We start from the raw sequence: 13669 nt of genomic DNA on the forward strand, positions 1-13669 counted from the left end.
CGGAGCACCCAGGGATGAGTCTGGGGCTGTTTGCTCAAAAACCCACTGCACTCCACCTATCTAGATTTGTACTCAGGACACGAAGAGCCCAGCAGCACACTTGATCTTTTTCTTTTAACAAATCAGTATGTTTTTGCCACAGCCGAGCAGCATGGAAAGTACAATGTGTGCAGGCATCAGAGATATAAAAACAAAACTCCAATTCTGCAGGTTTTATTGGTCTCACTCAGGGCCGCCCACTGCCATCACTCCCCTCCCCACCAGTGGTCACCCAGGGACTGGCTGCGTGCCCTCAAAGCCCTGTGCTTCCGATGTCAAAACAAACTAAGAACATCTGTTTTCTCTCTTTTTTCTTTTTTTTATCCCCCTTCTCTTTCTCTCCTGTTTTCTTTCCTTCATCCTCCCTCACTGCTTGTCATCTCCGAGGAGAGGGAAAGGCATCTCACATGCTGTGGCCTTCCTTTACCCAGGACTTAAGTCCTTTATCACCGAGCTCAGAGATGGAGGGTGGCAAGAAGACCAGGAAGGCGCTGGCGGTGGCCAACATTCCCCTGCTCTCTGCAGAACAGGAACGATTCCAGGCTGTGGATTTCTTTCTAAGGAGCTTGAGCATGTGAGATGCTGGGAGACCAGCCCATGGATTAGCAGATACCCCATCAAGCAAAGCAAGAATTCAGAAGAAGGGAGAGTGGCCAAGGTGAGAGACCAGAGGGTGAGCCTGGCAGCAGGGTTAGGGAGACCCCAGGACACGGGCTGGAACCAGCTTGGCCGCCCAGTACCAGGACAACTGGACCCTGGGAGGTGGGATCTGGATCACTTATGCCAAGTCTGCAAGACTGTTCCAATCTTAAGCCTCTCCTAATGTTCTTTTTCTGCCACCTTCCATCATAATGAGTTAAAAAGGTCTCCTCCAAACCAGGCATGATAAAAGAGGATACCCACCAAGTGGAGGGTACTTTGGGGAGAAATAAGGCCAGAACAGATAGACCCAGGGAGAAGCTGCCATAGTCCTCAGGGGAGTGACGTAGTCCAGAGGAAAGAAGGAAACAGATCTGGTCAGAGGGCAGCAGATGGTCAGTGGGGCTTGGTGGTATTTCTCACTAAGTTCTTAGTGGAATGGAAATTAGTGAGAAATGTGTATGAAGTCACACCACCTAAGTGGCAGAGCCACATCTAACCCTGGACCGGGTTCAGAAGATGATGTTTCTGAGGCAGGTGTGGCAGTCCACTGTGATGGCCCAGACATAGAAAGCAGGAGCAGAGGAGCAGAAATGTCACCTCACATTTCACCCTTCTCCTGCTGCACTTTCCAGCCCAGGCCACTTTCCTGCTCTCACGCATGACTGGCATGTCTCCTGGGGCTGGCCCAAAGCCCTAGGGCTGGGCTTCTGGGCTCCTCCCTGACTGGTGCCCTCATCTCTGGGACTCAGTTTCCTCTTCCACCCAGTGGGCTAATGCCTCCTCCCACTCTGTTGGGGCTACAGTTGTGCAGTAAAGGGAGCCAGGATTGGCCCAGCACCGAGGTGTCAGGCTCAGCATCTGTGACCATCTGTTCTGTGCCTTTAGGTGATGTTGGGTTTTACCAAACTGAGGGCATTACAGGAGCCAGCACAAAGGAGGACCTCCATCAATAAGTTTGTCACATGAACACATTAGTTAATGGGTTTGAATTCTTGCTTTGACATTTAATACCTGCATGACTTCCAGCAAGGACACAGAGTCATTCACTCCCTGGATTTCGAGTGAAAAATCACAGTGAAACAGACCCAGATTCAGCAAAGGAGCTGGGCACTGAAGAACAGAAATACTTTTGAAAATACCATCAGGGACGTGGGGTACTTGTGCAACCACACAGGGCCTTACACACTTGCTTTAAATCTCTGTGATCACCATCTCGAGATTCCTAATAATTTTATCTTTAACTTGCAAGTGGCGTCCGCCAGGACAGCAGAGTACAGGCATGAGAATCCAGAATATGCGGGCTGTGTGCGCCCGATGATTCTTGCCGCCTCGCTTGGATAGAGCATCAGTGGTGTGGTGCCCGGTGGGCTCAGATTCCCAGCCTAGGCTGGGGTGAGTTCAGCAGGACTCAAGGTGAGGGTAAGGCCAGAGTGTCACCTCTACAACTGAGTAAGGAGTGGAGGGTACTGACAGCCCTGAAAGGCCAGGCTTCCCATTTTAACCAGGACATTCAGCAAGTGCAGAAAGGAGTCAGGGGTTGTCTGAGACATATACCTGATCAAGGAAGCTTACCAGATCCTTCCTTTTGTGTCACTTCCCTATATTAGCCAACCACTCACCCTGGAAATGGTGCAGGAGGAAAGGAAAAAATAAAACAACTCATGGTTCCCCTCCTTGCAGTCCCTCCTGGCTCACTGGTGAGCAGACCAGGAGAGTGGCGGGAGCGGACACGCAGCAGGAAGCCAAACGAAGGCTGTGAAGCTGGTTTGGTGCTGCTCCCACTCCTCCTGCAGGAATGAAATACGTTGGCCTGCGAGCGCCATGAAATACGAATTGTGTAATTCCCGTGACTCCGTATACGAATTAAAAGCTCCTATATTTGCATTTAAAACTGGCATTGCACAATATAAAGATGAACGGTAAAGTTCATGCTAATAATTTTAAATTCTAATTTTTCTTTACTTAGAGCCACATTAAATAGGAAATAAAATACACCACAGAAGATGAGAGAGAGAGACTGCGGCAGAAAGGGAAAAGCTTTATATTTCTGTGTGTTTAATGGCACTTTTTTTCCAGCTTTTTGAATAAGGGCCCCACATACTCGTTCTTCACGGAGCCCACAGCCTCTGCAGCCAGTCCGGCCGGGAGAAGCCAGGTGCCTCCACGCTTCCCCTGGGCAGAGAGGCTGGGCTTCTGCTAGGTCACTGCAAACCCATAGGAGGTGCCAACCAACACGCCCCGGCAGGAGATGGGGTCCTGGGGACGCCTCTGACTCGGGGCTCTGAGGGTGGGGAGGATCGGGGGCAGGAGCCCTGCAGAGGCCCAGGTGGGAAAGAAGCCGGGCTGAGGCAGGGGGAGGTGGGAGTCCGCCCCGAGCACTGTCACAGGTGCCAGTCACTGTGCCCAGCACTTCCCGCACACGTCCCACGTCATCCCACCGCGATCCTGGGAGATGAGGATCGTCGTCCCCTTCCACAGATGAGGACACTGAGGCCTGAGTGCTCAGGACCCGTCCCAGCTCCACGGCCAGTGAGGGCCAGAGCCGGCCGCGGAGCCATCTCTCCATGAGCTGACTCAGGCAGGTCCTGTGACAGGCCTGGTGCCACCCACGGGGACAGAGACACCGTCATGGCCCTCCAGCCCCCAGTGTCATGGGGGACCTGATGAGGAAGCACAGGCCCAGTGGGAGCCCGAGGGGGGAGCCTGGGGGGGGAGCAGCCGGTGGATCCCACCTGGGGGAGGAGGAAGAGGAGAGCATGGAGGAGGAGGGATAAGGAGGAAGAGGAGGCTGCTGGAGGGAATGATCATTACAAAGTTCCCAGGGGCCAGAGAGGTGAGGCTTGTTCGGAAACATCAGGCCAAGCTGTCCCAGCTCGGGGAGAGTGACTCGTGGAGCGGAGGCTGACGGAAGGAAGGAGGCCCTGGCTCCTCCGGGAGGAGGAGGATGAGAACTGAGACTCTGGAGCCAAACCCAGGCCCTGGAGCTCCGGGCAAGTCGCTGTTCCTTCCGGGCTGTTCCTTCATTGGGTGGGGACATGGTAAGAGCCTGCCTCCTCCCAGCGGTTTGCGGGGACACAGGAGGGCCAGCTGAGCATGAGCCTCCCCGGCTGCCAGGCCCGCACTCTGGAGGATGCTGTGCTTGCTCTGGAGAGAACAGACCTCAGTGGCCTCACATGTGTCTCCCAGGGAAAGCAATCTGGGCTCCCAGAGGGGGACAGAGCCCCTCCCATGGCCTCCTCACCCCATCTGGGCTGAAGTAACAGGACAGGGAATTTAGGACTGACTCCCTTCTCCTTCTCCCGAGTAGCCTTCATTCCCTCCCCCAGGGCAAAGTGCCTTAAATTCACTGTCACATTGACTCAACCCCAGACCCATGTCCCCCCTCCCCTGGCTGCCCCTTTCCCTTCCTCTCTTACTCTCCAAGGCAAATACAGACCCTGGGGTCCCCGAGCAAAGCCATGTGTTCTTGGGGAAGTCACTTGCCCTCTCTGTGCCTCAGTTTCCCCATTGGTGAAGTGAGGAGCTTGGACAGGGAAGAAGGCCAGCCTTAGCGAGCCCTCCTGTATGTGGGGCCCTGACCCCCCTCCCTCCTGGACCCCTGTGTGCCGGGATTACTTGTGCTCCCTCATGAGTCCTGAAGCACAGACTCAGCACCCACCACCCCTCCCATCCCTGCCCTGCAGGAAGCTCAGACAAAGCCAGTCTTCGCTGGGCTCCCAACACCCTCACCCACCCCACCCTACTAGGGTTTGCTCCAGTTGTATCCCTTCCTCCCAACTCCTATGCATCCTTCAAAGCCCAGGATTTATGTCTCTACTAAAGGCTTTTCCAGACAGAATTACTTGCTCCTTCAGCTCTGCCCTAGAGCAGCTAGTGGAGAACATGTTCTGAGCCCAGAACACGTGCCAGGCTCTGTCCTCACCTGTTACATGGGCCACCTCACTCTACCCTTACTACCACCCTGTGAGACATTTGTCCTCTTTACTGTACAGATGAGGAACTGAGGCTCAGAGAAGTGGTGCAACTTGCCTGAGGCCACACAGCCAGGAAGCAGGGGAGCCCCTTTCTCTCCACCTCTGTGAATATCCATATCTCGGTGGTTTCCCCAACTGGACGGTGAGCAACCTGAGCAGGATGGTTCGTTCCTAAGTCTTCCTTGTATCCCCAGAACCTAAAGTACCAGGGCCGGGCAGCCTCAATGGAGGTGTCCGATGAACACATCTGTCAGCTGATTCCCACCCTACCTCCCAGCATTTGCTCCCACTGGCCTCCCCACCTGGATGCCCTTCCTCGTCGTCTCTACGTCCAGTCCTCTATCATCTCCACAACCTTCTTCAGGGAGGCCTCGGGCTTCACTTTGTGCCTCTTTCTCCAGCTGCTTATTTGCACCAGATGAGGTGGATGTTTCCAGGGGCCCAGAACCTGCCTCACTCAGGCCCTCCTTGATGTGCCCAGGAAGTGCTCTTGCTTCACAGGAAGTGCTCATTGCTCAGTTGAACTGACCTGGGACCCAGCCCCATCTGGATCAGTGACAAATCCACCACTGACATCTGGAGCCCCAGCTCCTCTGATGCTCAGATCCCCATGTCCCTCCTGCACAGGGCCAGGGAAAGGGCAGGGACTTGGGTCAGCCAGGCCTGGGCTCACACCCCTCCTGCCACCAATGACCTGAGTGACCTGGGACAGGTCAGTTCTACCCTCAGGGCCCCAAACTCCCCTCCAGAAAAGTGGGAGCAGCAGTGTCCACCTGGGGGCAAAGTGAGGGCTGATGAGTCCAGCCTGGGCGCAGCCCTGCACACAGTAGGCGCTCAGTACCTGTGAGCCCGCCTCCCCTGCACGGGTGGGCAAACTGCGAGCTGCATCCAGCTCAGAGCTGCTGAGTGAGTCCTTTATCCTGCAGCCCTCCCCCTCTTCCTCCCCCTCCTCCCCCCATGCCTCCCTCTACCTCCACCACCACCTCCCTCCCTCCCAGGCCAGTGACCCCTGCCCTCCTGCTCCCAGTGTAATTTGTGTGGTTTCTATGAGGGTTGTTTCATTATTACACGGAATAAATCTTTCAGGAGGTTTAAATTCCAATCTTTTTTCCTAATTCACCTACACCCAAAGAGAAATGACTGCATTTGGCAAAGGTCACACATTAAACACACAATATGGGACAGGAGGAGGAGGCGAGGCCCCCATAACAGAGGAGGTATGTTCCTTAGGGGAAAGCACGGGGCTCTCCTCTCCAGGAGCACCTGCCCTTCCGGGGCTGGGAAGCCCAGTGGCAGCTCACGGCAGTGACATGAGTTCTGTTCCTGGAGCACCTGCTTGGGGGGCCACCAAGCCCTGCAGTCAGCCCTGCAAGAGTGTCCTCGTCCCCACTGCGCAGACCGGGCCGCTGAGGGGTGAGGGTCCCCCCCAGGTCTGCACCCAGCAGTAAGAGGCGGAGCAGGGACTTGAACGCAGTCTGCTGGCTCCAAGGCTCCCCGTCCTGTCCCCGCTGTCCTGCCCCCTGGGAACATGGGGGGGGGGGGGATTATGACAGGAAGGGTGAGCAGGGCAATGGGCCCAATCCAGGCAGTCGCCCACCAGGCTTTGGGTTCACCCCTGGCTCCAGAGGCCTGAAGTGCAGGCCAGAAAATGAAAAAAAAAAAAAAAAACAGAACAAAACAAGAAACAACACAAAAACCCATCGATGAATGAGTACAGCCAACCGGATGCTTAGCTGCGGGCTGCCCTGGGTGCCCTGGGTGCCCTGGGAGCCCAGCAGCAGGGAAAGGATCCTGAAATGATCCGTTCGTGCCCCCGGGGCAACAGGCCCCGCTCGCCTGCGACCAGCCTGGCACCAGCCCCACGGGCCTCTCGTACGTGCTGTCTCCGGCCAGGAGGGCAGACGTGAGGCCGTGCTTACCTCTGCCCCCTGCACCTGTCTGCCTTCCCCGGCTCCTGGTTCCCACTCCCCGAAACCAGGCTCCTGAGGGCAGGATGGACAGCGGCCTCGCTCCCTGCAAAGGCCCCGGAGGCCGAAGCTTCTCCCAGCCCAGAGCGCGTGGGTGGGGGCGCTCAGACCCCTCCCCGGGGGGGAAGGACTTCCCGGGGCAGAGCCAGGGCAGGGGCCCGGCCCGGCTCACAGCGACCCCGGGAGGGCAGCGGGCGCCCCTCCTGACGGCTGCCCTGCCCTGCCCTGCCCTCCGGGGCTCGCCCACCAACGCCCAGTCCCTGAGTGACCGGGGTGCAGAGGCGGGCGGGATCAGGGCTGTGGGACCCAAATGAAGTCACACCCGAGCTCTCTAGACAGCACAGGAGGGACGGTGGCCGTCCCAGGGGAGGCCGAGTCACTCCCAGGGCCCGGGGTGTCTGTCCTGGTGCTGGGGAGGCAGGGACGCATGAGCACCCATGGGAGGGGACATCCAGGGCCTAGGGAAGGGGCGCAGGGTATCGGGGTGGGGGAGGGAGTGAGGCCGCGGCAGTAATGCCCCCCAAGGAAAGAAGACAGAGGGAAGCCTGCAGCGGGGGGGCAGCGGGAGGTGCCCCTGCCCTGTGGGACAGCTCCCTGGTGGCCTCCCCTCCTGCCGAGGACGTGGGACACTCGGTACCTTGCCCCAAGTCACACAGCTCATGGGGGCAGCTGAGAGCCCAGCCAGACACTTGGCCGCCACCCTGCGCCCCCGGCTGCTTTCCCAGATCTGCCTCGGGTGGGGGCCTCAGCCCAGGCTCCTCCGGAGACTTGGCCTCCTTCATTCCCCGGCTGACATTTGACTTAATCAATTCCAGCTCCTTCTGTCAGAATTAAACCTTTCCAGATCCTTCTAAATTGCTCCAAGTTCTGGGGCTGGGTTTCATCACCAAATGACTCCATGTGGTTAGGGCTGGGTGCTGGCTGGGAGCGGATCCTGTCCTTTCTGATGATTGTTCCTGACGTGCTTTCGTCTGTCCAACTTTCCTGCCCCTGCCTGGCTGCAGGGTCCCGGGAGGCTGGAGCTGCCCTCCGTCCCCAGGCCGAGGCCGAGTACCCCAGGAAGGCGGGATGTCCTTGCAGGAGGCCACCTCTGCCTGCCATGGCTCCCAGCACCCTCACTCCACCTTCCTGGACGGTGGCATCCAGGGCCCCCAGACGCTGCCTGCAGCTTCCCCCCCACATCCCAACACCCCAAGAACACTACATGCTGCTCCCCAAATCCTCCTGACGTGCTCATGGCTCCCACACTTTGCACGGACTGTTCCCTTCACCAGGAATACCTTTCCACACCTTCTCCATCTGGAGAAATCCAGCTCATCTCCCAAGGCCAAGGCACAGATCGGGGAGGGAGGGAGGGAGGGAGGGGGTACCATATTTTCCCTCCTGCCACATGCCAAGCGCCATCCAAGGGGCGACTACTCTCAGTGAGTCCCACTGCGGCCCGGGCACCAATCAGTGGCCCATTTTACAGATGGGGAACATGGGGCTACTTACTCAGAGTCGCCCAGTGTCAGCGGGGGCACTGGGATAGCTCGGGCCCAGCTGGCCAAGCCACAGAGCAGCCCTGTGCACGCGCCTCTGGCTGTGGGCACCGTGCAGAGCCCCGAGCAGGGGCACCGCTCCTTCTCCCTCCAACACCGGGCATTACTAAGTCTCCTTTCCTCCTGGTCATTTCCTGTCCGTCCCCCTCTGTCCCTGTCTGGCCCCCCCTTGAGGAGAGGAGCAGATTGAATCTTCTGTTACTCACGTTAGGGAACTGAAACGGGTTGAGGTGAGCCAAATGGCCCCAGCCCATGCCCCTGGCCTGGTGCCCAACTCTGCCCCAGAGAGAGACAGACGCCCCAAAACAGCAAGCTGTGCACGGCGAGGCTAAGCCTGTGTTGGTGTCCCGTTCACTTGTCCATATGTTTAGCCCCTGGGGGGATGGAGGTCAGGAGAGATGGGGGTCACATGGGAATGGTGACTGCAGGGCAGTTCCCCCTGTCGGGTGGTGAGCTCCCCGTCCCTGTGAGAGTCCAAGTCATTACAGGGCAGAGGAGAGGGCTCCCTGTATAAGGAAGCGGGGAGTTAAACCAGCGCCACTTCCTGCGCTGACACTGATCCCAGGACGGCCGTGTCTGCTCCACGTTGCTGGCCCATTCGGTGAGTCCGAGGCCGTGAGCTGTGGGACAGCTCCAGGTGTCCCCTGGAGACTCCTTAACTCTCAGCCCGTCAGGCCTGTGAGCCCAGGAATGAGTCTGTGATTCCGGAATTCCAGGATTCTGGGAAAGGGACCAGATGCTCACGTTCTGTGATTCAAAGCTTTGCTGAAAGCCTCTCTGAGTCCATGAGAGACGCTCTGGTTCCCAGATCCTGCGCGGCGCAGGTGCCACGAAAGGGAAGGACGGGCAGACCCGCAGGCGGAGGGAGCTTCCGTGACGCTGGGCCCACGGAGTCGGCTCTGCCGAGGGAGGGCCCTGGGCCGCGGCCACCCCCCGCCCTGCTCCTCTCCCGCTCCGTGTGGGTCCCGGGGCCCCGAGCCCCACACCCGGTCTGCTCCCCGGGCTCACCACCCCCAGGGCCCCGTGTGCCAAGTGGGTGACGTGGGTCCTCAGGCCCGTGGGGCCGACACCTCGGCGACCTGCTCCCCGATGCACACGCTGATGCACATGCTGCCTTCTGGGGTGTTCCTGCTGTGTTAGCACGAGGCGCAATGGGGACGCAGCCTCAGTGGAACTTTCCAGTGTGTCTCCCTCAGGACGAGTCCCTTGGGGAGGAAAGCAGGAGCCCCCTTGCATTTCAGCCCTGTCCATGGTCTCTGCCGCACTCCCCTGCTCCACCACGGAGGTCTCCCCACTGATCTGGGGCGCTCTCCGGGGGGCTTCGAGCCACAGCTGTCCTGCGGGTTCGGCTGGGTTTCTCTGGAAAGGAACAGGATCCCGCGAGGGGAGAAGTAGGGACCAGGCCGGTGGGGCTGGGATTCTGGAGGGAGCTGGATTCGCACTCGGTCCTCCAGGACCACCCAGGGACCACGCCCCCCACCCACCGACCTCAGCAGGAAGGCTGGGGTCCCCGCGCACCTGAGGCAGAGAGAACCCGGAGCCCAGAGCCCGGCAGACTTAGCCATGGGGACAGGGACAAGCCACTCCCCTCCCTGCGCCCCAGGAGCCTCCCTGGAAACACCCCCAACTGGTAAGGAACCCCTATAGTCCTGAGATATGACCCTGTGGGGGATACTCTCCATCTGGACATTCCCCATCCACCTCCCCCTCCCTTTACTATTGGACCCCTGGCCCTGCAGGTCCCTGCTCAGATGCCCCTTCCTCTAGGCAGGCTTCCCTACTCTTGCAGGGGACACCCATAGAAGCCTGTGCCCCCCTTCCGCGGACATCTTCACATTCATGGTGATGTATGCTCAAAACCAGTTTCTCTACTCAACTGAAGTACCATGAAGGTAGGACCTCGACTATTTTGTTCAGCACTGTCTGCACCATGGCACTTGACATATGATGGGTGCTCCACTGCCGTTGATTGGATGGAGATGAAGGGATGGATGGATGGATGGATGGATGGATGGATGGATGGATGGATGGACGAGCATGTCAAGTATGACACATGTAACACTCAGAACTGGTTCAGATGTTTCCCCAGATTTCACCAAACTGTCCCTACCTGACCAGCTGGTCATCATCCCATGGGAAGACAAAATCTCTCATGGGATGATACCCTACTGTTCTGGGGACTTGACCTGCCTTTTCTTGTTGCTTCTCACAGCCACACCCCCGTGAGGTAGGTCTCTTGGTCTCAGGCTACAACCAAGCACATGGCAACTCCAGGAAGTTGTGTCACCCCTAGTGGGTGGCCCAGCTGGACACACACCGAGGTCTGTGTCCTGGCCAGGAGCTGCAAAGCATGAGGAGGATGCCCCTGGTGGGGCTGCCAATGTGGGGCTGGACTAAGGATTGGGTGACAAGCCCTCTTCCCCCATAAAAGCCATAGATAGGTCCCCATACCCAGAATGAGCTCCTGGTGAATAAACACGAATGCTAACAATAATAAAAGCACCCGCTGCCATAGCAGGGCACTGACCCCATGCCAGGCTGGGGCCGGCACTCCTTTCTCACCCCATTTAACCCTCTCCCCGGCCCCACAAGCTGCTGCTGTTGGGCCCATGTTATAAAGGAGGCGAGGGAGGCTCACAGAGGAACAGTGGCCTGCCCAGGGTCCCATAGCCACGGGCAGAGCCAGGCCAGACCCCCAGGGATCTCACACCAGGGTCATGGGCCTCTTTAGCATCTGATGGATGCCCAGAAGGTCAACAGTACGATGTGTGAGTACAGTACAGTAAGATCTATCGTTCAATTGTTCTGTTTTATTAGTAGTTATTGTTGTTTCTTACTATCCTTAATTTATAAATATAACTCTGTCATGGACATGTATGTATGTGTGTATGTATAGGAAGAAATGTATAGGAAATAGTATATGTAGGGTTCAGTACTATCGATGATTTTGAGCATCCACTGGACATCGTGGGATAAATCCCTCCCCCCCCCCCCCCAGACAAGGGAGCAGTACTATACCCATGAATCAAAGATTCAATGCACTGATTGCTTGTTGGGGGTGGGAGGAGGCTAATACTCATTAAAATAAATACAGACCAGTAGAATATGAAATATAAAATGTTTATCCGTGCACCCCCGTAGTCACCTCTCTGACTCACAGGAGCAGGTCCCACACCCTGGGAGGTGCCAGGCCTGCTACTGGAGAGGCCGAGAAGAGGGAGGAGGAGGTGGCATCTGGGCGGGGGGACCTGAGTGGCCTCTCCCAGCCCAGCCCAGCCCAGGGAGGAGGCGGCTTCTCTTTCTCCCGGGGGAAGCCCCACCCCTGCCTGCCGCCCCAGCCTGGGCCTTGGCAGAGGAAACACCGCGGCAGCTGGAAGGGAAGGCCCCATGGGGAAGCCTGCCGTGGCCCCAACGGCCCCCTGAGAATGGGATGCACCTGGGGGTGCTCACCACTTGCCCCTCCTCTCTTCCAAAGGGAGCCCCAGGCACCCAAAAGCAGAATTCCCAGCTCTGCACCACCCCAGGGAGAGAAGCCAGGAGGGTGCCTTCTGTTCATGTGCTAGGGGTCCTGCCAAAAATGAAGACAGGAAACTGCAAAGGAAAATCTGGCAACAACAGAAAAAGGGAACAGAACCTTCCAGAGAGGCAGTCACTTCTCCAGCCAGACAAGGCAACAGTGATGGGTTGGGGAACAGACAGAAAAGCCTCCAGGCTGGTGTGGGGGCTGCGCTGAGGTGGGTTGTCTGCTCTGGGCCCACATGGGAGGCGGTGTAGCCAACTAGAGGAAGTCCCAGTGCAGCACCTGCAGAAAGAGAAGCCCTGGGGCCTCCGTGGGGCAGACGGGCCAGGCCAGGGTTCAAGTCCCAGCTCCTCCTCTTACCCCTGCAGTTCCCTTCTTCCCCCCGAGCCTCATTTTCCCCATCTGTAAAATGGGGGAGACTAGAACCTATGTCCACCAGGCATTGTGGGGAATAACCTTGACCATCCTGAAGTCTGAAATCTCGTACCTGCAAGCCAGGCGCCAGGCCCAGCACCGTGGATCAGCCACATCGGGCCTCCAGGATAATAGGCACTCTCCCAAGTACCCCCCACCCCCCACAGTTCTCCCCACCTCCCCCGGTCTGCATCCTCCCAGCCACCGACCCTGGCCCACCCTCAAATGCTCTCTATACAGTCCCCCTGCAGACCCCACGCTGCCTGGCACCACCACTGAGTAGGACAGCAGCTCGCACTTTACAGGAGGGGACAGACAGGAAGGAGCCCCTTGGGGCCCTGCAAACCTGAAGGGATGATGGGAGGGGACAGATTCTGACCTGTTGGGAGGTTTCCCACGAGGGAGAAGGTGCTGTCTCCCCCTTGAAGCCCTGGTGGGAGACCTGTGGCCAAGGGGACACCTGGACCCAAACCCAGGCACAGATGGGGATCCCGTCCTGGCCTGACGACACCCCACCCCCATGCTTGGTGCCTCATTTCAGTCTGGACGCCCGGGGTGGGAAGTGCTCTTGGTGTCCTCAGTGAACAAACGGAGACCAGAGGGGCAGTCAGGTGGCCCAAGTCACACAGCACGGCAGGGACAGCCCAGGGCTCACCCCCAGCTCTGTCGATGGTAGACTCTGTGTCCTCTTCATGGCATCTATTGTGGGGGCCCCTCAGACACCTGTGCTTGGGTGTCTCGTACCCCTCTTCTTCCACCATGCTGTAGTTCTTTTTGGCTCATAAGCACTAATATCCAGATTTGGGGGCAAAGGACTCAGTCATTTGTAAACAGTAACGAGAGAGGAAGGGGACAGGACGATGCCCCTCGGGTGCTCCTACTCCACCCCCGGCCCACTCCTAACAGTCAAGTCTGGGCTGTGCCCCTGGTTGGCAAAGCCTCTGAACCTAGTGAGGCCAGGACAAGCAGATAGGGCCCCATCCGCATGCATGCCAGAATCAGGGATCCCGAGGGTGACCCAGCTGGAGAAGGGAGGATGGCCTTTCCTGGGGAGACCACAGACCCATGGTTTGCCCCAATAGAGGTCATTGCCTCCCTGGGAGGCTTTGGGAGGAGGGTCTAAAGGGGTCCAGTGACAAGGACAAAGGAGCTCTCCCCAGGTCTGAGCCCTACTCCTGGTGCCAGAACTGGACACCCAGATCCCTAGATCCAGGGTGCCTGGTCCCTGGATCACAGGGCACCCAGGTTCCAGACCCCTCCACACCAACCTCATTTCTGCCATTTCAGGCTCACCCTCCTCCAAAAACACCACCTCAAAGTCTAAGACAGGCTTCACACTCATCTTGTCCTGTCTCTGGAACCCATTTCACAGGTAGAGAAACTGAAGCCCAGAATTTCCTATGAGACGGCAGCCAAGAAGGAGTGAAAACAGCAGGAAATTTGGAGATAACAGGCCTGCCTTCCAAAGCCAGATCTAACTCAAGTGCCTTGGCAAACCCTGCACATCTCGGAGTCACCATTAACACACCTGCAAATCTTCCCTGCGCCCCATATGTAGCCCAGTGCCCCGCA

General features: G+C 57.9%; 1 long non-coding RNA gene across 1 annotated transcript; it reads left to right on the forward strand.

Moving 5' to 3' along the window:
* The first annotated feature begins 310 nt into the window (after positions 1–310).
* On the forward strand, positions 311–5675 carry LOC140634052 (uncharacterized). The gene is made up of 3 exons (XR_012031611.1): positions 311–3719; positions 4674–4797; positions 5057–5675. It is a non-coding gene; the product is annotated as an uncharacterized lncRNA (long non-coding RNA).
* Positions 5676–13669: the final 7994 nt, after the last annotated feature.

This window comes from Canis lupus, chromosome 5 (assembly GCF_048164855.1).
Source record: "Canis lupus baileyi chromosome 5, mCanLup2.hap1, whole genome shotgun sequence".
Taxonomy (NCBI): domain Eukaryota; kingdom Metazoa; phylum Chordata; class Mammalia; order Carnivora; family Canidae; genus Canis; species Canis lupus.